At 39.8% G+C, this 27,382-nt stretch overlaps 2 long non-coding RNA genes across 3 annotated transcripts in view; both read left to right on the top strand.

The window, feature by feature from the left end:
- Window positions 1–19,377, top strand: part of LOC147912967 (uncharacterized) — a 60,463-nt gene extending 41,086 nt beyond the window's left edge. For both annotated transcript variants that reach the window (XR_015549348.1, XR_015549347.1), the window contains 2 exons: window positions 12,805–12,929; window positions 18,782–19,377. This is a non-coding gene — a long non-coding RNA (uncharacterized LOC147912967). The remainder of the gene's footprint in view (window positions 1–12,804; window positions 12,930–18,781) is intronic.
- A 3,865-nt stretch (window positions 19,378–23,242) lies between these two features.
- Window positions 23,243–26,338, top strand: LOC147912968 (uncharacterized). The gene is made up of 3 exons (XR_015549381.1): window positions 23,243–23,520; window positions 24,893–24,948; window positions 26,002–26,338. It is a non-coding gene; the product is annotated as an uncharacterized LOC147912968 (long non-coding RNA).
- Window positions 26,339–27,382: the final 1,044 nt, after the last annotated feature.

The raw sequence follows: 27,382 nt of genomic DNA on the forward strand, positions 1-27,382 counted from the left end.
GCTCACCACAGCCTAACTACTTTATATGTGGCTGTAGGTGATTTTTGAAAGGCTTGATTACAATGACATACAACACTTATCATTTTCTGACCTCCAGGCACAATTAATGCACAACAATATGCCCTTTAAAAAGTCAATTTCAGAGGCTGGCCCCGAGGCCTAGTGGTTAAGTTCCACGGGCTCCGCTTTGTCAGCCCGGGGTTGGTTCCTGGGGCAGACCTACACCACTCATCAGTGGCCATGCTATGGCGGCGACCTACATACAAAATAGAGGAAGATTGGCAACAGATGTTAGCTCAGAGCGAATCTTCCTCAGCAAAAAAAAAAGAAAAGTCAATTTCATTAGGTTATATCTATAAGCATCCAAACTAGTATTAATTAAAGTTAGGCTAGTGTATCTTCCTCAAACAATACTTTGTAGTTCAAAATAAAGTAATGGAGAGAGTACTTTACAATATGACAGACTTTGTAAGGACTCAAATATAAATTTTCCCATCTTTTCTGAGGGTTAATTTTGGAAACACCTAGACTTGCATTTGAGCATATGAAGCATTTCCTATTGGGTATTTTGGAGCATTCCCTGTGATCTAGACTGGTCTCTCCATTGATTAATTCATTGGATCATTCTTCAATTCTCAACCTCACCTTAAGCAATCATTAACCAGCAAATACTTAATGTGTAATATTTAGTGACCGATTTTTTTAAAGAGTAATGTGTAATCTGACTTGCTAAAGATGAATTTGAAACTAAAGATTATTTGCATTATCTAATTATTGACTCCCTGCCCCATCCTCCTTGTCTTCCTCCACCCTTCCCTAACCACGGATGTTACAGAGGATGCAGTTAGAAATATGGGACTTAGCCCCTGAAGCTTGCTTCTGGGCTAAGTCTCATATGTCATCGATTCCAAAACTTTCTGCATCCTCCACACCCTCATTTTAACATCCCTGAAGGCAAGATGCATCTTACAATTGATGGCATCTTACAATTACTGTTGTCCAAGTCACAGTTGTGATATAGTTGCAGGAATCTGATCATAGCTATTCATACTGTTGTCACTTTAATTGAGTTATATATGTTTAATTGCCGTTTACAATGTCTTCAAAATAATCTCAGTGTGATTTGGCATTGAAAAAAAAAGTTATCATATTCGCCCAAATATATGGAAAATAGCGGTGTGATACATAACGAAAATCTATCACCAAATAAGTCTGAAAGACCTCTTTTCATATGTAAAAAATAAATCTAAATGGTAAGATAGTATTAAATGGCACTGCTTTCTCTTTTTTTAATGCCACATAATGGGATATTTAAAGATCAATGGTATCTTAGATTTAATGAATGATAGTAGTATTTGCTTTGGATTGAAAATTTGGATCTCCTGTCTTTTTCTTGGTACATTCCTTATTCTGGTGTGCTTAATGTATTCCTAGCTTCTAAGATAATATTTAAAGGAAATTGTCTGCAATCTGTTTACTATGAACTTTGTTCAAGTTCAAACCACATGTTTTTCAATCATACTCTACTTCAAAGCATTACAACAGGGGCCTGAAAAATCTGGTAAACATGTTGCAATGACAGGAAGTATTAAAACCTCTAAAGGTGCAAGAGGATTTGAGATTATAGGAGCATCATAGCTAAATAAGGTATGTATTGCATAGTGTTTTCTGTGCCAAAAAACATCTCTTATGGCTTCATAAGGAATTGTTTAAAGTCTTATAAAAAAGATTGGTGTCATTCAATTAATATCAGTCACACATTTGTTGAGAAACTACCATATGTAGGACTCAGTATTCATTCATACCTAATATTTGGTGTGCCTACTAGGCCTTGTGCTGGGCTCTAAGAATAAATAGTAAGAGAGATGGTCCCAACCCCCTTGAAGCTTATTTTCCACTGGGGGAGGCAGGTCAATGTTAGCAGGAGACATGTCTAAGCTTTGTAGATATTTCACTCTGATGAGCCTAAAAGCCTGCTCTGACCACTGCCCTGCAGGGTGGACCACAAATGAGGAGAATCACTCAAGGTAGAATATTCAATGGAAACAGATGGCCCATTCGAAGTGGGGACATTGCAGAGAATTTATTAAAGGACTGTTTACAGAGGTCTGGACAGGGTATAGGAAAACCAGAGGATAATTTTGTACTTGAGGAACCAGTAATAGTCACAGGGGGAGGGGAGAAGGTGAATGGACTGGAGGCTGAGGGAGTGGGATCCCCACCCTCAGGCCTGAAGAGAACCTGAAGCCTCAGCAGGAAGAGTCGGAGGAAAATCACAGATGCCAAGGAAAGGAAGTTTTTCAAGTACTTGGTACTTTGATATGGTTAAGAAAGAGGGCTCTGGATCCAAACAGGCCAGGAGTTCAATTATAGCTCTTTACTTATTAGTTGTTCTTCTGAGTCTGTTAACTCTCCTGGTATCCATTTCCTCTTCTTCCTTTTGGTAAAACCATGTCTAGGAGTTTTAACCCACTACGTGGTTTCTCAGCTATAGGCTATATGGCCCAGCTAACTTTGGACAGGTGACTAAATTTGGACTGATGGGATGTGGGCAGAGGTGATGTGTACAACTTCTGGACCATCTTCTTAACGACACTTGGTTCTAACTCTCTTGCCCTTTCTGCTGTCTGGGCACTGGCAATAATTGGAGTATGTTTGGAAGCTACGTGTTGAGGAAAGCAGATCCATCTCTCACCTCTGATTGTCATGTGAGAGAGAAATAAATTTCTTTCTTTTTGTTATAGCAGCTTAGCTAATCCCTTAACTAATACATTGTGTGACCTTGGATAAATAAAAGTCGTGAGTTGCTTAATGATGGGGATACGTTCTGAGAAATGTGTGGTTAGGCAATTTTGTCATTGCGAGAATGTCATAGAGTGCACTTACACAAACCTAGATAGTATAGCCTACTATACACCTAGGTATATGGTACTAATCTTACAAGACCACTGTTTTATATGCGATCCGTTGTTGACCAGGCAGACATCACCATAGGGAACATGACTGTATATCATTTTGCTAAGCCTTAGTTTCTTTATAATAAAAATAATTTTCTCTTTATAGGATTTTGCTGAGAGTGACAGGGGAGACAATATGTAAAGTGATTAGCACAGTGCTTGGCACATATTCACTGAAATCGGGCATGATTGAAGACTGGGCGTTGCGTGAAATGAGGCAGCCAGTGAGAAAACTGACACAGGGTATGTGAAATGAGAAGAAATATATATATATGTTGGTCTCTGCCCCCAGTTACTGCTAATATTTGGTCTTTGACCCAGTTCCTGACACAGAGCTCCTAAAATACTTGTAATTTCCTGGGTGATACGAGTGTCTGACACAGGACTCCGAAATCCCTTGGAATTTCCTGGCTGATAGGGCAGTCTTTTGTTCTAATGAGGTGACTCTTGGTGGGTTCCTGGGTGGGGGCTGGTCACCAGAAAGACCAACCCATGGTTAGAAGCTTGGAATTTTCAGCCCTACCCCCTACACTCTGGAGAGGCAAGTAGGGTTGGAAATTGAATTAATAGTTGATCATGCCTACCTGATGAAGCCTCCGTGAAAATCCCTGAACAATGAAGTTCAGAGAGCTTCTGGGTTGGTGAACACATCTATGTGCTGGGAGGGTGGTGCACCCCAACTCCACAGGGATAGAAACTCCTGTGCTTGGGACTCTTCTGGACCTTGCCCCTATATATCTCTTCATTTGGCTATTCGTCTGTGTACTTTATCATATAGTAAACCAGTAAATGTAAGTATTTCCTTGAGTTCTGTGAACCATCCTAGTAAATTATTGAATCTGAGAAGGGGGTCATGGGAACCCCGATTTATAGCTGGTCAGTCAGAAGTACAGGTGACAGCCTCAGACTTGAGATTGGCATCTGGAGTGAGGGGAGTCTCGTGGGACTGAGCCCTTAACTTGTGGATCTGATGCTAACTCCAGGTAGTGTCAGAACTGAATTGAATTGTAGGACACGGAGCTGGTGTCGGAGAATTGGTTAGTGTGGGGAAGATCCCACACATCTGGTGTCAGAAGTATTGTGAGTATGAGAGTAAAGGAAAATACAGTGCATTTTCCCTAGACAGGGTAACTTTTAAGAACAACAATGAACAAAATGTGAGTTAAATTGTTTGCTATGAGTGATATGATCCTTCTCCAGGCCCCATAAACTTTTAGTAAAAATTTGCTTACTCTACCAGTGGTTGCTATGAAGAGAAGCTCAGCACAAGGGGCTGTGGCCCTCATTATTTTGTTTTCAGAATGGAGATAAAACAGCAAAATGCTGAGGCAGGAAGTTGAAACTAGAAATGGCCAAAAGAATAAGTTGTCCTGGGAATTTGAAGATATCATGGGGGATGGATGTGGAGGTGCTTTGGTCCTCTGTGGGGCTTTCATATGATCTTACATGGATCCCAAGACTTTGGGAGACTAGCTGACATCTTGGTGACACAAAGAGTGACTATCCTTGTTTAATATTCTTGCACACGTGCAGATGTAACTCTGCGGTAAATTTTTGAAAATGGGGTCAAAGGGTATTTATAATGTTTTCAAATGCTATGGGGTTGGTTGACTTTAAGTTGATAGACGGTATCTGATAGCCTTACCTGTATACCTGGTACATTTCCTGCTTTTACACGTTCCCTCAGGGTTCTGCTTTTTGTCCGCCTTGGAAACTTCTGGCTGCCTTAGTGGTACCTGGGGGCTGTGAAGGGCCATAGTCCCTGGATAAGCAGATTTTAGTCAAGCAGGCCCTGGGTTGTCGCTGGACCAGTTTGTGAGTGTGTGGGGACAGCTGGGTGGGGGACAGAATATATAAATATTCATGTGCCTTAGATACTGTGGTTGGAATACTTTAGAGGTACAATTAGCTAAATGGCCATTGTTTCACGACACAGCCATGGAGGTAGTAGCATTGGTGCCTCACAAACGTGTTGTCTGAGTGGTGTGTGAAATGACAATGCGCTACCAGTGGGTGTCAATAGTCATTTCAGGGATTATCAGAGAGTCTGGCTAGCACCTGGATTTAGTGGGAAACAGACATTAGCTCCTGTTGCATGCTCACTGTAACTAGACTCTTTATGGTGTTCTGAGAAGTAATCCTAACATTTCTCTACTTGCCTCAATCAGGGGCAAATTTTATCTTGGAGCCTCTGACCTTGTGGCTATATAATCAACACCCCTGGGACCACTATTGCTGATTTCTAGCAGGCGGTGTAAACCCCCTTACTGGGGTTAAAGTGGCTCACTCACTCCCTGCCCTTCTTACCTACCAGACTCCATCTGCCTATACCTACCAGTGCTTGCCCACCCCTCCCCATTTGTACCCCACACTCCCCACTCCCTACCTTCCTGAACTTGGCCCTTGCCTTCCTAAGACTTGGAAAGCCACTGGGAATCCTCCCACTTGGCTGAACTCCTGGCCTCAACTTACCCCAGATACCTCTATCTTATTAACAGCCAGGCCCCAATGGGACCTGCTGTTTTCCAGAGGATCTCTTGGGTCAGGTTTCTGGGAAACAGATTCAGAGATGGAGATTTGCATGTAGGAGCCCTATTGAGTGCTCTTGGTATCAACAGCTCTGAGGAGTGAAGGCAGCAGGATTGAGCAGAGGGAGAAGTTGAGCTGCAATGCAGTAACAGCAAAGGCCTCAGCCAACCTCAAGGGGAGCTCAGGAGCGGGATGGCCCTTTGGAGTTGTCCCACATTGAGGCATGGGGGGCTGAGTCTTTGTACCAGGACATGGACTGGTCATTGGACGTGGTTTTCCTCTGGGATGTGGATGACCTTGGGTGACCCCTGGGAGAGGGGAGAGATTTAACTGTGACCTTTAGCAGCCAATACTCCCAGAAGCTGGAGGAGTGACACCTGTGTTCTTCTGCCCTCCCTATCCCCCATCCCACCCCACCCCACCCCACCCCACCCCACTGGAGGGAATCTGGGTGGTGCATCACAATGAACACTGCAGGGCTAAGACATTATCCTCATGCCTCTTGGAGCTGGATCTGGTAAAACTGGTGGAAGAAGTCCTCTTCCTCTTTGAAGTGTATAGTCATATCTTTTGTTCTGGAAAATTCTCTTTTCTGATCACAGCACCTTGGCTTTTAAGTTTTTATTCAATAAATTTTTATTTATTAAATTATCTGGGAATTATATTCTATGTGAAGTGCTGGTCTAGGCTGGAGAGGCATGGAAAGGTGAATTACATTAAGTGGTTTTCCTCAAAGGGATTCACAGGTTGGGGAGTGGTGGGCTGGGAAGGGAGGGTGCAGTGGAGAGGGTCATAGAAAGCAGAAACAGAGGGAAGGGCTTTGTCAGGCAAATTGAATGAAACTTCAGCATTGAGAACTGCATTTTAACACTGTCTCACTGTAAATTTTGCCTGGGCAGCATGAGTTGACACAGCAAATCTTCCCAGGTGTGGGCTCGGATGGCAGATTCAAGGGAGGGAAATCTCCTTTTTAACTCAGAAGATCACGCCTAAGCGAGGACTAGAAGGTGGATTAAAATGAATACTAGGGATAGATATCTATATTTGTATTATTGAAAAACTATAATACACAGAAAGTAGAAAGGAAAAAAACAAACCTATGATTTCCCTACCTGGAGAAAACCATTGTTAATCTTCTGATGCATTTTCCCCCTCTGTACCCCTCTCTCCTTTAGAAAATGTAGAAGAGATGATCTCTTTCTGTAATTTTACATCGCATATTTTTCATTTATGCAGTGGTAAAGTGCAGGCTGTGGAGTCCAATGCCAGCTTGGGTTCAAATGCCAGCTTCCTCCTTAGTATCTGTGAGACTTGGACAAGTTAGTAATCTTTCTACACCTTACTTTCTCATTTCTAAAAAGGGATAATGAAAGGACTTTTCTAATAGGATTCTTACGAAGATGGAATGAGCTAACTTGTGTGCGAAGCTCTTAACACCATTCCAGGCTTTCAGAAAGTACTCAGTAAATTTGGCAATGATGATTTCCCCATTTATTGCATCTTCCTATACATCATATATGTCTACGTAATAGTCTGTCCTGTGGTTGAACTCTGGTTTACTTTCGTTGAACATCTAGGCAGAATCCATTTTTTTATTGTTATACAAAATGTTACAATGAACATTTTGTGCATAAACAATTTATGAATTTTATATTTCTTTAGGCTAAAATCCCAGGAATAGAATTATTAGGTCAGAGGGTAGGTTCTTGACTCTGTATGTATGTGTTTTATTGTAAAATAAATTTTCTACAAAGTGTTGTTTATTTAATCATGGTAAAGCTATGACATATTATTAATTTATTACATATGTTTCTTAAATATTTAATAAAACATGTAACTTAATGTTCTAAGAAAGGGTTTAACTAGTTCTCCAATTGTGGAATCTACTCTATTCTCCAAATTTGTTTCCTTTTCCATGCACGTCATAAACCAGACTGTTGCTTAGGGCACGATTTATCTGATACCATCAGTTTTGTTCTGGGCATACTACTTAGGAAGAGTCTAGAATCTCTGAATTTTGATTTCTAAACTCAGATTTCTTAGACGTTTCTCTACAGTTTGCATGGAATTTCTCAAAATTGATTTCTGCATATATATCTGTTTATTTACTTGCATGTTAGTTAAAGCTATAGATGCTTGGGTAAAGATATCTGGGATAAAAAAAATATATAGTTGGTTGGCTTGCACTTGAGAATAGAATTTCCAGATGATCATGCCTGACAAATTTGTTAAGTTTATTCATGCAAGTGCCTTCCCAACAGTTCAAAGTCAGCTTATTCAAAACCAAGGAGCACTGAACTGAGAGAATTAGATTTTTATGGATTCTTCACATCTTCTATGTTCATAATTATTTCCGTTGTGTGTAAAGATGGTTTTTTTCACTTTCCAATCTGTATGTCTTTTATTTATTTTTCTTGTCTTGTTTCAATAATTAAGAACTTCAATAAAATGTTGAATGGAAGTGGCAAGAGTAGACAAAACATGCAGCATTTCACCATTAAATATGATGTTAACTGTCGGCTTTTTGTAGAAGTTCTTTGTCCTGTTTTCCTGTGCATTTATTTTTATCATATACGATTGTTGAATTTTATCAAATTCTTTTTCTGCATCTATTGAAATAACTATATGATTTTTCTCTTTTATTCTGTTATTGTGGTGAATTGTATTGATTGAATATTAAATATTGAAATAATGTTGCATTGCTAAGATAAACCTTACTTGGTTATGATGTTATCACCCTTTTCTCATATCCCTTAATACTTAATATTCAATGTGCTAATCTTTGAGGATTTTTGTTATGATCGTGGGGGACATTAATCTGTTGTTTCTTTTTCTTGCAATATCTTTGCCTGGTTTTGATGTTACTGTAACGTTGGCCTCATAAAATGAGTTGGGAAATGTTCCCTTCCTCTCTACTTTCTGAAAGAATTTGTACGAAAGTGGTAGTATTTCTTCCTTAAATGTTTGATAGAATTCCCCAGTGAAGTCTTGGAATTTTCTTCATGAGAAAATTTTTAATTACAAATTCAACTTCCTTAATAGATGCAAGATCATTCAGATTCTCTACTTATATGGTATTAGTTTTGGTAATTTATATCTTTCAAGAAAGTTTTCCATTTTATTTAAGTTGTCACATTCATTGGCATAAATATTTTCATAATATTCCCTTTTGATATCTCTAGAATCCATAGTGTTGTCTACTCTTTTATTTCTGATATTGATAATTTGTGTTTATCTTCTTTTTTCTGTGACAGTTCTAGCTAGAGGTTTATAAATTTTATTTATTTTGTTCAAAAACCATTTTGATTTTACTCTATTCTTTGCCTATTTCTAGTTCATTGATTTCTGTTCTTATCTTGATTTCCTTCCTTATCTTACTTTTATGTGCTCATCTTTTCCTAGCTTCTTAAGGTGGAAGCATAGATCCTTGATTTTAAACTTTCCTTCCTTTCTAATATAAATATTTAAAGCTGTAAATTTCCTAAGATTGCTTTAGTTTGCATCCTACAGCTTTCGATATGTTATGCTTTCACTATCATTCAGTTCAAAATATTTTTTAATTTCTCTTTTAGTTTCTTCTTTGAGCCATACTTATTTTATGGTATGTCTCTTAATATTAAAATAATTGGGTATTTCACATATTTCTTTTTGTTATCAATTTCTAATTTGTTATAGTTAGAAAATATACTCTGTATGATTTCAATCTTTTAAAATTTATTTCGACTTATTTTATATCCTAGCGCATGATCTCTACTGATGAAAGTTCCATGTCACTTTAAAAAAATGTCTGAGGCTGGCCCTGTGCCATGGGGGTTAGGTTTGGTGCACTTCACTTTGGTAGCCCAGGTTGGCAGGTTCGGATCCTGGGTGTGGACCTACACCATTCATCAGCCAGGCTGAGGTGGTGACCCACGTGCAAAATAGAGAAAGACTGGCACAGATGTTAGCTCAGGGTGAATCTTCCTCAGCAAAAGAAAAAAAAGGTATATTCTATAGTTATTAGATATAGCTTCCACAAATGTCAACTGAGTCAATTTGATTGATTTTGTTAGTGAGGTTTTAATATATCCTTACTGACTTTCAGACACTTGTTCTATCAGTTATTCAATTAAAAGTGTTGAAATCTCATACAGCAAATGTGGATTTATCCATTTATTCCTTTGGTTCTGTCAGTTTTTGCTTTGTATATTTTAAAGCCCTGTTTTTAAGTATATACACATTTAGAATCACTATGTCACTGGGATGAATTGACCTTTTGTCAATATGAGATGTCTCTCTTTATCTCTGATGATGTGTTGAGCTAAAGTCTGCTTTGGCTGACATTAATGTGGTCATTCCTGCTTTCTTGTGACTGGTGCTTGCATGCTATGTCTTTTTCTATTGTTTTGTTTTTAACTAATCTATATCTTAATATTAAAGTGGATTCCTTATAGATTGCATTTAGTTAGGCCTTGCTTTTTTATCTAGTTGGACAATCTCTGTCTTGCAATTGGAGTGTTTAGCCCATTTATGTTTAATGTAATTATTGATATGTTTAGGTTTAAATCTACCACCTTGCTATTTTTTTCAGTTGTTCCATCTATTCTTTGTTACTATTTTCCTTCCTTTCTTGCTTTCTTTGACTTAATTCAGTATTTTTTAGTATTTTATCTTCTCTCTATTGGCTTATTCATGAGGTAGCTCGTCTCCAAAGACGACCCCCAGTGAACTGCATTTCCTGTGTGGACCCATCCTATTAGGGATAGCCCTCTGACTCATTTTAACCAGTAAAATGTGGTGGAATCAATGCTCTGCCAGTTCTGGGCCTAAGCCTTAAGAAGGCCAGGAGTCTTCAGCTTTTGTGCCTTTGGGATCCTGAGTTGCCATGTAAGAAATCTGGCTACTCTGCTAGACAGATATATGGAGATGCCACATGTAGAAGGAGAGGCTCTGATGTGATTTTCTTTGTTTTTCTTGTTTGTGCTTTCTTGAGCTTCTTGGATAAGTGGGTTTATATTTTTCATCAGGTTTGATAAATGCTTGAGCATTATTTTTCCAAAAAATTTTTTTCTGCCCCAATATCTCCTCTCCTTTAGAATGCCAATTATCTCTTAGACTACTTGATATTGTCCGTGGGTCATTAGGGCTCTGTTCATTTCTCAGCTTTTCCTATCTGTGCTTCAGTTTAGATTGTTTTCATTGCCCTATCTTCAAGTTTACTGATCTCAGAGTCTCATTCCTGTGTGCACAGCTTAGTATTCATTTGATACTCAAGGGGACCCATTTGTAGATTCCTGCAGTTCTTTCTCTCTGGTATCCTACCCCACAAATTTCAGTCACTTCAGTAGCTTTAAATGCCCATCTCTGTTTCCTCAACCCAACAGGATCTCTGTGCTCTCCTTGGTCTTCCCTGACTGTGCCTCAGTCTGGAAAGTGCCTCCAGGCAGAAAGCTAGGGTGATCCTGGTACTCAGCTCAATTTTTTCTCTTCTCTCTAGGATTATTGTCCTGCACTGTCTGTTTATTCAATATCTGAAAACAGTTATTTCATACGTTTTGTCCAGTTGTCTATTTTGAAGGGCTAGTGCAATACCAGTTATTCCATCACGGCTGGGGGCAGAAGTAGACAAATTACATTTTTATGGACAAAAACTGTAGTTAGCATTCCCTACTTTTCAACTTGCTCTGTAACGTTTCCTGCCATAGTGGTGTATTAGTTACCTATTGCTGCATGTCAAATCACCCCAAAATGTAGTGGTTTAAGACAACAAACCTTTTTTTCAATCTCACAGTAATTATGGGCCAGGAATTCAGGAGTGGCTTAGCTGGGCAGGTCTGGCTCAGGGTGTCTTTTGTGACTGTGGTGGGGATATTGGCAGTGGCTAGTCATCTGAATGCTTGGTTGAAGAGGGAGGGTCTGCTTCCAAGATGGCCCCCTCACACGATCATTGGCAGGAGGCCTCAGTTCCTTACCATGCAGGCCTCTCCACAGACTATTCAAGAGTCCTCGCAGCATGTCAGCTAACCTCTCCCAGAGTGAGCAATCTGAGAGAGAGAGGAAGGAGCTGCAGTGTCTTTTAAGATCTGCCTTCCAAAGTCACCTAGCATCACTTCCACTTTCTTCTGTTCATTATATGTGAATCACTAAGTCCAGCCCACCCTCAAGGGGAGGGTAGTTAGGCTCCACCTCTTCAAGGGAGGAGTCTCAAAGCATTTGTGGACATATTTTAAACCTATCACAGCTTTTAAATATTTTTCCAATAATGCTGTGCAAGAGACAACCACAAAACCTCAGCAGCATAAAACTATAAGTGTTTATAATCCATGTGTCTGAGGGTGGCTGGGGCAGCTCTACAGATCTCAGCTGGGTGCATTCATCTGTCACAAGCCATCACATGAGGATGGCTTTATCTAACCAGGGACAGCCTGCTTAGATCAGGCAGGATAACTTCTGATACCTTAATTTTATATCACAAGTATACACATACTTACTATTTTGAGTAATAATTACTGAAAACACATGACCAAATTTGTTTCTGGACATTTAAAAAACGTGTTGAAATTCCCATATCATCCAGAATTAAAAAACGATTTCATAGATGACTTGTAAAACCCATTATCTCCACATTTAAAATTTATTCTCAGTGTAATAATGCTGGTGTTATTACCTGTGACATTTTATGTGATTAATTTACAAATATCCAATTTTCATTTCCCCTGTATTTTACAAATCATCTGAATACATTTGTTGCTATATATTTTTTCCTCATAGGGCTTAATAAATAGAGTATTCTTATTTCTGAAGTACAAATAACTTTTCTTGCATTGCATTCATTTTTTTAAATGTATACTTGTTCCATTCCATCTTTTTAAATCTTTGTGTTTTCATCTATGGGTTTTTATAGTTATAAAATGCCATTATTCTGGAATTAATTTGTATATGTATTTAAAATTCACTGAGTATTCTAACCCAATGCCTGGTATACAATAGGTGCTCAATAATTATTAGTTGTATTATTATTATTACTACTACTATTAAATTTACGATTTATAGGAAAGCAGAGATCTGCTTTCTACAGCAACTCTATTAACCTTTATTTTATTTGGATTTTGAATAATCTAATATTATTTATCCCATGTAAATAAATGATACATAAGATGCACCGTAGTTGTATAATCAAGTCACTAATGTCAAAAAGCAAGCTTTCTTCAAGGAAAGAGGCTGCAGTGGACTATTCTTCAGAGGTTGGAACTTGCCTCATATCTCAGAGGGAGAGAAAAGCTCATGAATGAATCCCGGGATCATAAAATGTCAGAAATGGAATATTCTTATTTTGCAGATGAGCCTGAGAATCCAAGTCAGTGAAATTTCCACTTTTCCTTGCTGAAGCCTGTCATCCCCCAACTCCACCTTAGGCTGGAGAAGTCTACTTTCTTCTCTGATAGAGCTGGAGAGCCTTCCAAGGTCAGAATACAAATAATTAAGCTACGAAACAATCTGCAAGTGGAAATTGGATGGTGCGAATGTTCCACTGGAAAGTGTTAACAAGAGGCTAGTTGGTCAGAAATAGAGAAAAGACTTCTGCTCTGAGTGAGAGTTTAGACGAGATCCTTGTTGCTCAAATGATCTCTAGTGAAACATTAGTTTTTTTACTTCCCAATTCATTTTGGACTGATATTTTGTAAAATACAGTAAAAATAAATATTCCAAAAACATATTTAAAAAGCAAGTCTTTTTCCTTATTATTGGATTCAACAGATGTAAACTTAATCTGCCAAGTTGCTATAAAAGTTTCTAAATGCTTACTCTCAATTTCTTCACCTATTTTGTTGTGGACCAGTGACAAATAGTTTGCAGACTGGCCCTGGATTTCAGTGACTTCTTATAGTTCTAACATTCTGTGCTTTTATTTGAAGCCCAAATAGCTGTGCCTTGAATTTACAGAAGAACTCCTCACTCACACATCAATTAATTAAGCAAATGTATTAATTAATTTTAAAATGTTTATTTAAAACCTATCATGTATGGGCTAACCACATGCTCTATATGCAACTGAATTAGAAATGGTCCCCTTTCTCAATAACTTACAGTCTAGTCAGGGAGTTAACATCCGTGTCTATGATACGGAAGAGAAGGGAGTAGGTGCCAGGAGAGCACTGTGGGTGTAGTGTGGGGGATCCAGAGCAAAGAGACATGGCTGACATGGAGGAGTCAGGAGGGCTCTGTGGAGGATGTGGCCTTGGAGCCTCGGAAGGCCACACGTGGGAAGACGCAGGGCAGGGCATGCTGGGAAGAATGAGTAAATTTCAAAAATTTTGGCCTACTTCTTTTTCTTTCATGTTTAAAATATCTCTGCGAGGTTGAGAAATAATAGGAACCCCAGATAGAAATTGCAGCACAAAGATATGGTTGTGGTGAAGCCTTGAACAGGTTATTATGGATGAAATGTATCCCCTCAAATTCTGTGTTGAAACCCTACTCCCCAGTATGATGGTATTAGGAGGTGGGGCCTTTCGGAGGTGATTAGGATTAGATGAGGTCATGAGGATGGAGCCTTCAGAATGGGATTAGTGCTTTTTAACTCTTTATAAGAGTCATGAGAGAGCTTGCTTCCTTTCTCTTTCCACCATGTGAGGATACTATGAGAAGTCAGCGATCTGCAACCCAGAAGAGGGCTCTCACCAGAGCTCATGCTGTCACCCTGATCTGGACTTCCAGCCTCCAGAACTGTGAGAAATACATTTCTGTCATTCATAAGCCACCCAGTCTGTGGTACTTTGTTGTAGCGGCTCAAACTGACTAAGACAAAGGTCCATTGAACTATTTAAGTCTTAGTTTTTTCATCTGGAAAATGGGCCTAATGACATTTACCTTAGTGGGTTGTTCAGAGAGCTAGCGATAACATATATACATTATATTACTTTATAAATGTAATCGTAATTACATTACAAAGTATTGGTACATTATCTGATACATAGTGAGTGTGCAACAAAGTGTGACAATTATGTCATTATTAAATAGTTATCTGAGGACCATTTGTCAGGGGAGAAGTAGGGCTGTGGTGGAGGTCTTTTTCGAGGGATGGGAATGGATGAGTTTTTCCCAGCATTCCTTCCCCCATTCTTTTGGTAACTGTACCTCCCCTTCCCTTGGGGCACTGTCACTTCCCCACTTCATGCAGTTCTCATGGGCCTGCCTATCCACTGGCTACAAGGATCATGTGTAAGACAGATCTGGCCAATTTTAGTTCCCCATTCCCCTAGCCACAGTGATTGGCTGAAGGATGGGCACTGAGTTGCAATGGGGACCAATCAGAATCTTTCACTGAGGCTTGTATATAAGCATGTTGGGAGAAAAAAATGACCTTCTCTTTCTTTCAGCATTTCTAAGGTAGGCTGATAAGAGCTGAGTCTGTCACAAATAGTAAAGTTTAGAGATAGGGAAAAGGGGAGGGGGAGAGGGAACTAAAAATACCATCAGGTGTCTGAATCTACATCTCAACTTTCCACTTATTTGAATCAATACGTTCCAATATCTGTCGCTTGCAACCCTGACTACTGCAAGGACTAACTCAGGTTTCCAGATTTGTAGTCAGGGCTTTTCAAGAGACATCCCCATGATTTACTAATTAGTTGAGATTATTCGGGACAGGTTCTGGGGTGAAGTTGTTGAGCCAAAAGAAAAACAAACAGACATGTGCCCCACCCTATGACAGCCTCAGACCCAATCAGGGATGCAAACCACTAAAAATTTAACCGAGAAAATAAAGCAAACTCTGAGACATACCAACTGACCTGAAGTGCTGTGAGAGTCCGGAGAAGGGAGAGAAGGCTCACGGTATTTGGGGACACTCAGGGAAGTCTTTGATGATGAGGCAACGATTTGAGCTGGGCGGTGAAGGACAGTTTGGAAAAGTGCTCTTAGAGAGAATTTCAAGAGCGTTGCAGTGAGTGTAGAGCTGTGAAGGAGGCAAGAATACGTAGGGTGGATAGTTTCTGTTGCAGGGTAGTGGGAGGTAAGAGTAGAAAGGTAAAATGGTGCTTTATGTATTTTTTGAGAATTCTATTATGGAAACTTCAAACATATGCAAACATATTCTCTCATAGAGAGAATAGTATAATGAATCATCTGCCGACATTAGCCAGCTGCAACAATTATCAATATTTTATCATTCCTGTTTTATCTATCCACCTTACTCTTCATCATCTTCCTCCCCCCACTCCCCACTGGAATATTTTAAAGCAAATCCCAAACATCACATCATTTTACCCTTAAGTCCTTCATTATTATCTCTAAAAAGTAAGGGCCTCTCTCCCCAATATAAGCACAATAACATTACCATACCTTAAAAAAAAAGAATGGTAATTTCTTAGTATATTATCCAATTCTCCGTCCATGTTCAATTTTCGGCAATTGTCTTAAAAATGTCTTTGTATGGAAGATTTGTTTGAATCAGGATCTAAAGAAGGTCCACACGTGTATTTGGTTGTGTCTCTTAAGTCTCTTGTTACCTATAATAATTCCCACTACTCCTTTTAAAAACCATGCACTGGTTAAAGGAAGCCAGTCATTTGTCTCATGGAATTTTCCACATTCTGGATGTGGCTGATTATGTCATCATGGTGTAGTTCAAAATGCTCCTCTGTTCCCGTGTTTCCTGGAAATTGTCGGTAATGAGGTCTAGAGGTTTGATTAGATTCTGCTTCAGTTCTTATTGTTATGATTTAGGGGGGCAAGATTACTTTATGGTTGGTGCGGAGTGCTTCCTCATGCCTCTCGTTACGAGACACGTAATGTCTGGCTGTCCCCTTTTAGTAATGTTACAGTTGATCAGCAAATTTTAGTCAAAAATGCTGTTGTAGTTTTTTATGTGTCTCTCTAGGATTCTGACCTGAGTCCACGGGGGCTGGGCTAGCGGACAAATCTAATTCACAGACCAGGCTGCACTCAGAGTCCCCCTTCCTCTGGGACCAGGGAGGCATTGTTACTCGGCCAAGCTTCTGCCTGACCTTTGAGAGCCTCCCTTGGGTGGTAGGATTTCCCAGGAAGCTATTCAGGCCCTCAGGCAAATAAGGCTCCCGCTGGCCTGCCCACCAGTCTGTCAGACACTTCTGAATCTTTGAATGAAGTGAGGAAAGTCCAAAGAGATTTGTCAGGATGTGTGATATTAGATTTCTTTAGCAAGAATGCTTGTCACTTCGCCACTTTCCAATGAAAAAATTCCCACTGATTGTGTCTAAAAATGCAAAATAAAATGAAGAATCCAGGCAATTTCACACAAAAATGTTAAGCCTCAGAAACTTATTGAGCAATACTGGAGGGTTTTCCTTTTCCTTTATGGTCTTGAATTATACAGCCTGCCCTTTGAACTGGATAATTTGATTACGTAGTCAGCTCCCCAGGGCATTTCGGGCTTGCCCCCTAGATTATTAGGACTCCCCCTCCCCTCCGTATATGAAGATCATTGTGTCAGCTTCAGACTTTTTAAATCTATAGTAGAATTTGGATTATGGTAGGCTTTAAAAATAGGAAAATTGTTTTATGTCGATTGATGAATATGGTAATTTAGTTTTTAATTCATTTGACTCAGCTGTTAAAGAGAGTTCGGCTTTAGAAATTAAGAAACTCTATACATGTTTCTGTCTTTTATATGATTTTGAGATCCTTTGCAAAACACGAGATAGTAGAAAGCAAACACATCTGCTCTGCCTTCATTTTTCCTCGTAATATCTTGTGTTTTGGGATGTTTCATTTCTGTGTCTGCCCGGGGGACTTGTTCTGTGTCAGGTGACATGCCAACCTTCTCTTGGCTTGATTGCCACACTCAGGAAGGCTTCCTTTTTTCATAAAACATTTGTTTTGTTCACAGAGAGTATTAAAATCTTTGGAGAGGTGTTATGAAGTATTTCACATGTTTTTCTGCATCTTTTTATAAAGTGGGCTTCTTGGATTTATTTACGCCATCTTAGGCCTTCTTTCTTTTTTTCTCTGTTTCTGAAAGCTGAACTAGACAAAGTCTCTTGGGGAACTTTCTCTTATACATCATTGTTTCCCCAATTCTGAGCACAGTGCCTGGCCCATGGCAGGTGTCCAATGAATATTTACTGAATCAGTTAATGAGTGAAAATGAACTTTGGGAATTTTCTTTCCTCTTTCCCAAATTCCCCAAATAGGGCACTCTTGTTTATACTGGTTTTTATGAAACTCTTGTGTCTCGGTTATAGCCCACTCGTTTAGCCTAGAGAGATTTAGAGATTTTTTTGTCTTAGGTAAGTGCTCAGCTAATTTCAAATCTCTCACTCCAATTTATAGGTAATAGTAGAATCAGAACATTTTGGCCAAGGGCTATGGCTATGAAAAAACTTTCAAGACCAAAGGCCAAGACAATGGCACTATATTCATTTCCTGTGGCTGCTGTAAAAATTACCACAAGGGGGTGGCTTAAAACAACAGAAATTTATTCTCTCACAGTTCTGGAGGCCGGGATTCCGAAATCAGTGTCACTGGGCTGAAACCAAGGTGTTGGCAGGGCCGGGTTGGACTCTTCCCAGAGGCTCTGGGGGAGAATCCGTTCCTTGCTTCCTCCTGCTTCTGGTGGCTGCCAGCCTTGCTTGGCTGCTGCACCAGAAATATTTATCAATCGTATTTGGAAAGCGGGAGGACAGAAAAGAATGTAAAATTTCAAGACAGAAATATGCCACTAAAAATTGCTCTCTGTGGCAGAAACTGCTAGCAGCCAGCGCCCCGTTTTCTTTTAGTTGTGCACACTCCCCTCACTGAGTTTTCGTAGGTGGGGACGATGGTGACCAGGTAGAGACCATAGTGCCCAGCCTCTTTTATAGCAGGTGGGGCTGTATGACTGAGTTCTTATGAGTGAGTCGAAGTGATGTGGGCAACTTCTACATCACTTTCTTGAAGAGAAATTTCTTGCCTTCCACTTACTCTCCTTTTTCTTCCTCTGGGGAGGGGTGCAGACATGATGGTGAGCCAGTCTGACCATACGGGTGAGGATACCACTTTCCTGGATGGTGGAGCGATGAGACAGATGGCCTCCTGGAGCAGAGCTGCCTTACCACCGTGTCCCACCCACTTACCCCTGGGAACCACAGGAGAGGGGAATAAACTGTATTATTTGAGTCATCATTTTGGGATCCGTTTGTTATAGTGGCTTAGCTTATACATGAACTAATACACAGACAAGATTAGGAAAGAACCTCATTTTTTGGTTTCAACTACTGCTCTTTGTCTACTTGATAAGATGTGTTGGATGATAGATTAACATTGCTTTGCATTGCTAAATAATTTTTTTTTTGTAGGGAAGACCAGCCCTGAGCTAACATCTGATGCCAATGCTCCTCTTTTTTGCTGAGGAAGATCGCCCCTGAGCTAACATCTGTGCCCATCTTCCTCTACTTTATATGGGACGCCACCACAGCACAGCCTGACAAGCGGTGCGTCAGTGCATGCCCGGGATCCAAACCTGGGAACCCCGGGACCCCGAAGCAGAGCGTGCGCACTTAACCGCTATGCCACTAGGCCAGCACCGCTGGATAATTTTTTTTAAAATAATTCTTCTCCTACATACTCCAAAAGAAAATAGTTATCCTGAGCTGTGTCTGTGTAAGCTGATTATTTTGTCTCTTCTCTGGGCTCTACACTTCTACACTACTCTACACTGGGCTCACTCATGCCTGCTTAGAAAGTTCTGTTTCACTCCGAGTTGCTGGAGTGAGGTTTTCATCAGTTAGTATGAACATACCACCACTATGCGTCCATCCTGCAACAGCCTGTAGGGGACTCCTTAATAGCCTTCATAAGAAAGACTGACTTAATGTCTCCTAAGTGTGTTTAAATTCATAAAAATAACTTCTGGGACATCAACTGCAGAGAATCTCTCCTAAATCCTGTTGAAAACAAGTCATTTCTTTTATAAAAGAAAAAGATTAAACTTTTTTTTACAAAAACAATTCATTTCAATTATTGACAAATTAAAAAATAGAGTGAAAAAAAGAAAAAAAAGTTTCATAATCCCACTATCCAGTTAGCAAGTTGGTATATAGCCTTTCAGTTCTTTTTCTATGAATATATGTATATTTACTAAAATCAGACTATATTGTATACAGTTTTATAACTTCTTCCTTAAAAGAAAAACCAAATATTTCGGTAAATATCTCAAATCGACTGACTATGGTGAGGACCTTAGTAGCTGCAGAAGCCAGCCTGGGCTCTCCCAGAGGGAAGGTGGTGAATTTGGGTGTAATGTGCTCACATGCTCTGTACGTCTGTTAGGGTGTGAGGTAGGGAAGACGAGCAGCATTGACTTATTTCTCGTCTGCAGAAACTTTGCTCAGGATTTATGAGCGTGAGAATCTGCTTCGCCTGTTTTATGACTCTATTCAACTCAATTGCAGGTTATTGATTTTTTCTTTCTCTTTGAGTATAATGACCATAGAGTTGTTTGTCTAGTTCATTCAAAATAAGAATCCACTCTTGTTCCCGTGCTTCTTACAGCTTTTCCTTAGAAGAAGCAAGAGGACTGGAATATAGCTGATGTTCTAGCATTTACTAGACACTGTTTAAGCAGGTCACACAGTATCGTTTAAAACTCACAAAACCTCATGGGGGAGATTTTACTAGTCCCTTAGTCTAGTTTTTCACATTAGAAAATGAGACTCAGAGATTAAGCCACTTTTCCAAGTTGTTAGAGCTAGTAAGTATCAGAGCTGAAATTTAAACCCAGTCTGTGATTTCTAAGCCCACCTTTTAATCATTTTAATCATTGTCTCCCAGAGCAAAACTAATTTACTTTTGCATCTTATCCTTCAAATACCCAAATTCCATCAAATCTGTGATACCATAGATTGTAAGACACATCATTATTTCATATTCCAATAACAGAGAAAAGTGCTGCTAACTATAATTGTAAGATGCATCTCAATTTCTGAGAAGTTATAATGTGAAAAGTATATAAGTCTTAGAATTGATGAAATATGATAAAATTATAGAACAACTTCTTATAGAAATAAGAGGCTAATGCTGTGTAACCTACTTGCATGGGCGGTGCTGACAATGTGGTTTCTTGGTGGGTCCCCGAAGTGGATACATTCTCGAGGTGACCTCTGGCAGGGAGGGCTATGCATAATTTTCAGCTCACTTGCAGAGACAGTGGTGTGTGGTTGGATTGGTTGCTGCAGTTGGGTAAGTCGTTATTATCCCTGCCAATGGTTCCCAAAGCTTGGAAGCACCAAGCTGCCTAGAGCTACTTGAAAATAAGAACAGAAGAAGAGACTAGGGGAATAATGGGTGAGGTACGGGCAGATCTTTGTACTTGTGATTCTGAGGGGAGGGCATATACATCTAGCAGTTCTTTCCCTGCAGTGATGTACTGAACGACTCTAATAGCAACATTTTGTGGTTTCTAGGAAATATCAGCCAAAAGAATTATAACTGAAGAAGGAAATTAAATCAGTCCAGCAGAATTATTCCAGGTGTGTAGAACAGGACCAACAAAGGAGTGAACACTGAACCTTGAGAAATACCTGCAGTGAGGGGGTGAGAGAGAGAAGAAAGGAGAAAGATGGGGGAGGGGAGGGGTAAGAGAGGGAGGGGAAAAAAACACAAAAGGGCTACACTACGGGAGCCAAAGAAGGGCTGAGTTTCTTAAGGCAGAGGTGGTCATGGGGCTCAAACACTGTAGAGGGTCATTGACAAACGACTGCTTGTTGGTCAAAGAGTTTAATGGATCTTGGCGGATAAGGAGAAGAGAAGAAGGCAATTTGAAAGCAGAGAAAACCTCCTTCCCCTTTATTATTTACCAGAAATGTTAAAAGGTAAGTGTAGGTTGATCTTCACACACTTGGCGAGGCAGAGCCGCATGATGCTAGTTTTTGTCTTGGAGGTCTTCTCTATGACATCTGAGCTTGCTTTCCTCCACCTTGTTAAAATCTCCCCTCTCTTGAGACTTGACATCTCGGTCTCCAGATTATCTCCTTGCTCTCGGAATGAACTTTCTTAATCACCTTGACCTGATTCTTTCTCTGCTCCCTGCGCCTTCAATGTGGACTCGCCCCTGATTTCATCCGTAGCCCTATTCTCTCTCCCAATCTTCTACAAGTTCTCTTGGGAAAATCTCATCTATACTCATGGCTTCAATTGCTGTCTATTTCTTCTTGATGCCGGAAACATGCTTCTAGTCCAAGCCTCTCACCTCAATTTATGACTCAGTTTCCCCCTCTTCCTTCCTTCTTTCCTTTCTCCCTCCCTCCCTCCCTCCCTTGTTTCCTTCTTTGCTTCCTTCCATTCTTCTATTTGATAAATTTTGCAGACTACCACTAGCAAAGTATACACAGCCAGGAGAATGTACTTTAGGCACTAATTTTGCACTTACCTTGATCTTATTCTTCCTACCCTCATTTTCCCTCTCACTCTCCAAAATCTCTTGCCCGGACTTCAGTCGTTTTCCTGTCTTTGTTTTGGTTCACTTCGTTTTCCCGGTGTGAGCGCTGTAACAGGCAAATCGGATCAAATCTGGTGAAAACTCTTCACTGTCACCATGGCCTGCAGGTTAAAACAGAAGCGCCTTTCCCTGGGACACAAGTCCCTTCATGATCTGGCCTCTGCCTACTTACCTGACCTCCTCTCTACCTCTTTTCCACTCCGTGTTTGACTCAGGAATGCTGAACATATTGGAGCCATTGCTGTCGCATTTCTTTGCCTCTGCTTGGAATGGACCCCTTCCCCGTTTAATCTGCTGGGCAAACTCCTGCCCATCTCCAGGTCTCCACGCAACTCCTTCCTCGTGTTCCAACAGCACCGTTACAGCCAATACTGTGTTGTAACCATCTGCTTCCCCTGCTATACTTCAGGAGTTTCAAGAGCAGGGATTCCCTTCTCATCATTGTACCTTTATGCCGAGTACTGTGCCTGGTGTGAAATAAGAGATTTTTGGTGTCTCTGAAGGTAGTTTTGTCCACAGAAAAGCCCATTGGAGGGTTTACTTTGATTTTAAAAAACTATCCCTCATTTAGGTTACATATCAAAACATCAGGTTCTTTCTTTTAAGGTCAATTAAAAAATATTATTCTATTTATAAATCTAGCAAATTCCTACACTTTAAGGGGGGGCTTTGACTAATATTTGGTCCCATATAGAAATCTGAACTTTTACATATTTGAAACTGTAATCATAACCAATAAATATGTTGATTCCTTTTTAAAGAACATTAGATGTCTGGCTGTTAAATCTTCCTTAATGTTTAATTCCTGTAAATCTGATAATGAAAAGTATAAATATGGCCAGCCTTAATTCTGTGTCAATATTATACACAAATTTCATAAAATTTCAATTTAAAATTGTAATTCTAAATGAATTCTTCAATTATATACATAAAATAGGAATTACTGGTTGACAAATGACTCTAAAAGGCCAAATTCTCTTAAGTATAATCAGTTCTGCTCTATCAATATGTACAGATTCCTTAATATCAAGATATTAGTAATACAAGTTTCATTCTCTCAAACATTTCTATACTCGATTCTAAATCCCCCCAAGGTTAAATATGCTTAAAGAGCAATCACAGTTAGGGATTGCCTTCCCAAGATAATTTTTTGGGGGGAATGCAGCAGAATCCATGTCTGCAACATGGTGGGAATATCCTGGCCCTAGCCTAGTTGCCGTGTCATTGACTCCATAACATAAAGAAGGTGGCTACATAATTCCATATCCTTTAGATTCAAGTTATTACCAAATCTTCTGTCGCCTTACAGTGTAGATAAGCCTACATCCTTTGACTGGATTTTGCATACTAATCTTTCTACTAGCTCTAAAGACCTTTGAACTTGACAGAACGCTGTCAATGTCCCCCCCATAGATTTCCCGTCTGGGTGAAGCTCACAATTCTTACAGATATTAAAACGATTTCCAACTTAATTCTGCAGCTCTCTCCTAGGAGACTCATAACTTCCAAGCTGTTCCACTGTTACCTGGGACATGAAGTATGTGCACAATTAATGTTTGGTCACGTATTGCCACGGCTGAGTATGCGAATGGATATCAGGTAACACAGAAGAATTTTCATAATTGCTGCTTAATTTTTCTCTCTCTGAAAAGGATCACGTAGTGATTAAGCATGGACTTTGCAGACAGACTGTCCTGGGTTCCCACTTCTCCTGACACTTAGTGTGTGATGTTGGGTGGATTGTTAAACCTCTCTGAGCTTCAGTTCCTCATCTGTAAAATGGGGAGCAGCATCATTCTGGGGTCTGGAAGATTAAGTTATATATTTAAATACATACATACATATATATCTGTTATAAACTGAATTGTGTGCCCCCAAAATTCACATATTGAAGTCCTAACCCACGGTATCTCGGAACACGACTATATTTGGAGACAGGGCTCTTTAAGGAGGTAGGTAATTAAAATGAGGCCCATCCCGTTAGGATGGGCCCTAATCCAATATGACTGGTGTCCTTATAAGAAGAGGAGGTAGGACACACAGAGAGACCTGGGGGCACGCTTGCTTGGAGAGACCACCATGTGAGGAGGCAGCAAGAGGGCAGCCCCCTGCACACCGAGGAGCGAGGCCTCAGAAGAACACGATCCTGCCAGCACCTTGATCTTGGACTTCCAGTCTCTAGAACCGTGAGAAAATCAATGTCTGTGGTTTAAGCTCCCCAGGCTGTGGTATTTTGTTATGGCAGCCCAAGCAGATTAATACAGTATATGTGTCTATACACATATATTGCTTAACACATGCCCAGCTCAATGAATGGTAGTCATTATAACTATTATTCAACTTTTCCAACAGAGCTACAAAAAAAATGAAGGTTGTCTCACAAGTCACATGTAAATTGTTTTCTGGGTTCAATGCAAGCTATGGGAATTCCCTTGCTCCCTGTCTGTCTCAGCTGAGCATCCCCAGCTGGGAGCCTTTCCTGATCTTCAGGCAGATATCTTGGCTTCTCCCCTGGAATCTGACCTAGACTGTTCCCCGAGTACTGTCATCATCCATCTCTATAACCATCTCCCTCACCGAATGGGGCCTTGTTCATCTTTGTATCCCAGGCACCTAGCACGATGTGTCAGAATTCAATTCAATAAACTGTGAAATAAGTTCAGGGAGAGTTTAGGTGTAGAGTATTTATCTTGTTAACAACTGCAATGATAACATTGTGGCTCAGGGAGCATCTTTCACGTCTGTTCTCAAACCTTTCCCTGAGAGTCGGCTCTGGCACCTCCCAGCATTGCCGTGAGCTGGGGCCTTCTTAGCTGCTTCAAAGCATAAGACACAGCCTGTTGAACTTGCCAGAGCTTGCATAACAGAGGCCTGGTCACATCTGGGCACGCACGATACTTGCTTCATTGACCTGTAAATTGCAAATATCTCTTCTCATAACTAGGTTTCTGAAATATTCCTTGTTTTTCAGAAGCACAAGCAATTAGCCAAGTAGGAACTGCCAATCACCAGGAGTGAAAGGACCAGGTATTTCCTGTGTTATTCTTTCTGTTTGTGACTGCAGTGGCTCAAATTACTGGGGGGAAAGAAAGACTTTAACTGTCATTCTACATTTTATTCTCTTGTGTCTGACTTGGCAGGATACTGACATTGTGTTCTCCTTGAAGGTCATCTCGAACCCTATATGTGCCCCAAACTTTCTTTCCAACTAAGCGACGACAGCACAGTTTCTTGGCTCTATCTTATCTGCTTTTAACAACGGCAAGCCACGAGCCATCCCAGCACAAACATAGCCAGATGCCTTTCGTTTCTTTGGCAATTGTTACATCTCTCTTGGCTTTCCTTATTTATGAGAAGGTAGTGAGAAAAAATGATAATAATCATCTCACACAGTATGGAGGTATTTTTACAAAGCAATCTTATACTTGAAAATAATTTTGGAATACATTAGAAAAATATAAAAGAAAACTATAAGGAAAAGGAAGAACAGAATTACTGTAAGAAAATGCAAAATGTTATAATTGCCTTAAGAGAAAAATCTGCAATGTAATTAAATGAGTCTTTATCAAAGTGTTTTTCATAACTTAAAACATTGTTTTATGTATACTCCAACTGAAAATAGCTGACAAGAATCTAATAAATGAAATATGATCCTTTCCTATATTTCTCTCTCTCACATATCATTGTACTACTATTTTGCTTCCTACACTCACATACACACTTAAAGAATTAGGTACTATCCTAAAACAGAAAAAAACCCAAAGCTATATCAAATATATGCACTGCTTTTTAATATCTATTTCAATATTACATAGTATCAATAAATTCAGAAAAAAGATTACACACTAACAGGATAATGGTAATTTCCATCATAGAAGGTAAGTACTTGATCAATTCTTATATCTTAATCACAATTTGGAATAAACATTAATCTGGTCTAGCAATAAGCTGGGCAATTTATTTTGCAAAAAAAAAAAAAAAAAAATGGAGTCAGGTATTATCCATAGAGGCATCCATTAGGTGAAGACAAACTGCCGGCTGTCCACCCAACTCCATTCTCCCATTCTTCCTCCATATTAGAATGGTTGCTGGGATCTTGGCTGCATTTCCAGGGACTGTGTTTCCTGGGTCCCCTCCTGATCTTGCAGCAAAGTGTGACCACGTGACTCAGCTCTCATCAAAGGAATATGCGCAGAAATGTTGGGAGCAGCTTCCGATTCACCCGTGTAAGAGGAAATCTCTGGTCCTAGACTCAATCTTTCTCCCTTTCTTGCACTCTGGCTTGGCCACAACTTGGGCAACTTTGGAAACCATGTGTTGAAGAACTGCCATTGGCCAGCCTGGAATGGGGGCAAACCCACCTGGAATTCCCAAACTGGACTGTAAATGCGCAAGACATAAAGACATTTAATCAATCGGTGAGTCCCTTCTTTTTCTCTCTTCTAAATATGTTGCCTCTTAGTCTCTTCCTCTATATAATCCCCCCTAACACCACTGCCTAAGGTTGGGACCTCCTCATTTTTTTGTCTAGACTCCACTTACGGGCTCTGATCTGGCCCCACCTCTTTGGCACCTTTCTCTTCAAATCCACCCTCTGCTTGGCAGCTCAGTGAAATGAAAATGAAATGAAAATCTGATGTGGTCACTTCCCAGCGAAGGACCGTGGCATTTGCTCGGCACGTAGGCGTGTCCTCTCCCTACTCCAGCCTGATCAATTCTCTTCCATTGAAGCTTTTCTAGGTAAGAAATGAATTTAAAGAAAAACCTTGGCACCATACCACTGTATTCCAAAGATTAAAGACATTTTCCTAAAGAGCTACAATACCATTGTCACATACAACAAAATTAATAAGAATTCCTTAATGTTATCTGGTAGCCAGTTATTATTCAGACTTTCCTGTTCATTCCTAAAATGTATTTTTACAGTTTTTTTCAAATTAGTAACCAAACAAGGTCCCCACATTGCATTTGATTTTTATGTCTCTTTTTTTTTTCGCTATATCAGTGCTCATCCTTCCTTCTCTACTTTCATTGATTTCTTGGTAAAACCATGTCATTTGTTGTATCTAATGACTGTACCTTGGATTTGTCAGATTTCTTTGTTGTAGTGTCATTTAACTTATTCTGTGTCAGATCTTTCAGCAGACATTTTAGTTTGGCCTAGAGAATAGGTTGTGAGTTCTGGGGTTCTGTTACTGACCATATTACTTTGGACAACTCATTTATGTTCTCTATACGTAAATTCCCACCCCCTACCCCCATGCATGCTTTTATTTATTTTTGTCTGAAAACGAGGGATCATGATAATTTGTTCTATCTTCAGGACGCCCTGAGAATAATATGAAGTGCTTTATGTGGTAAGTATTACAGTTCTTAGGAAAAAAGCACAATACAAGAATGGTTAGAAAAACTTTACTTAGGCTGGGGGGAATACAGCAAATTTAGAAATATAAAAGCTTTG

The sequence above is a fragment of the Ceratotherium simum genome, chromosome 32, assembly GCF_057802395.1.
Source record: "Ceratotherium simum simum isolate JZ-2026a chromosome 32, ASM5780239v1, whole genome shotgun sequence".
Taxonomy (NCBI): domain Eukaryota; kingdom Metazoa; phylum Chordata; class Mammalia; order Perissodactyla; family Rhinocerotidae; genus Ceratotherium; species Ceratotherium simum.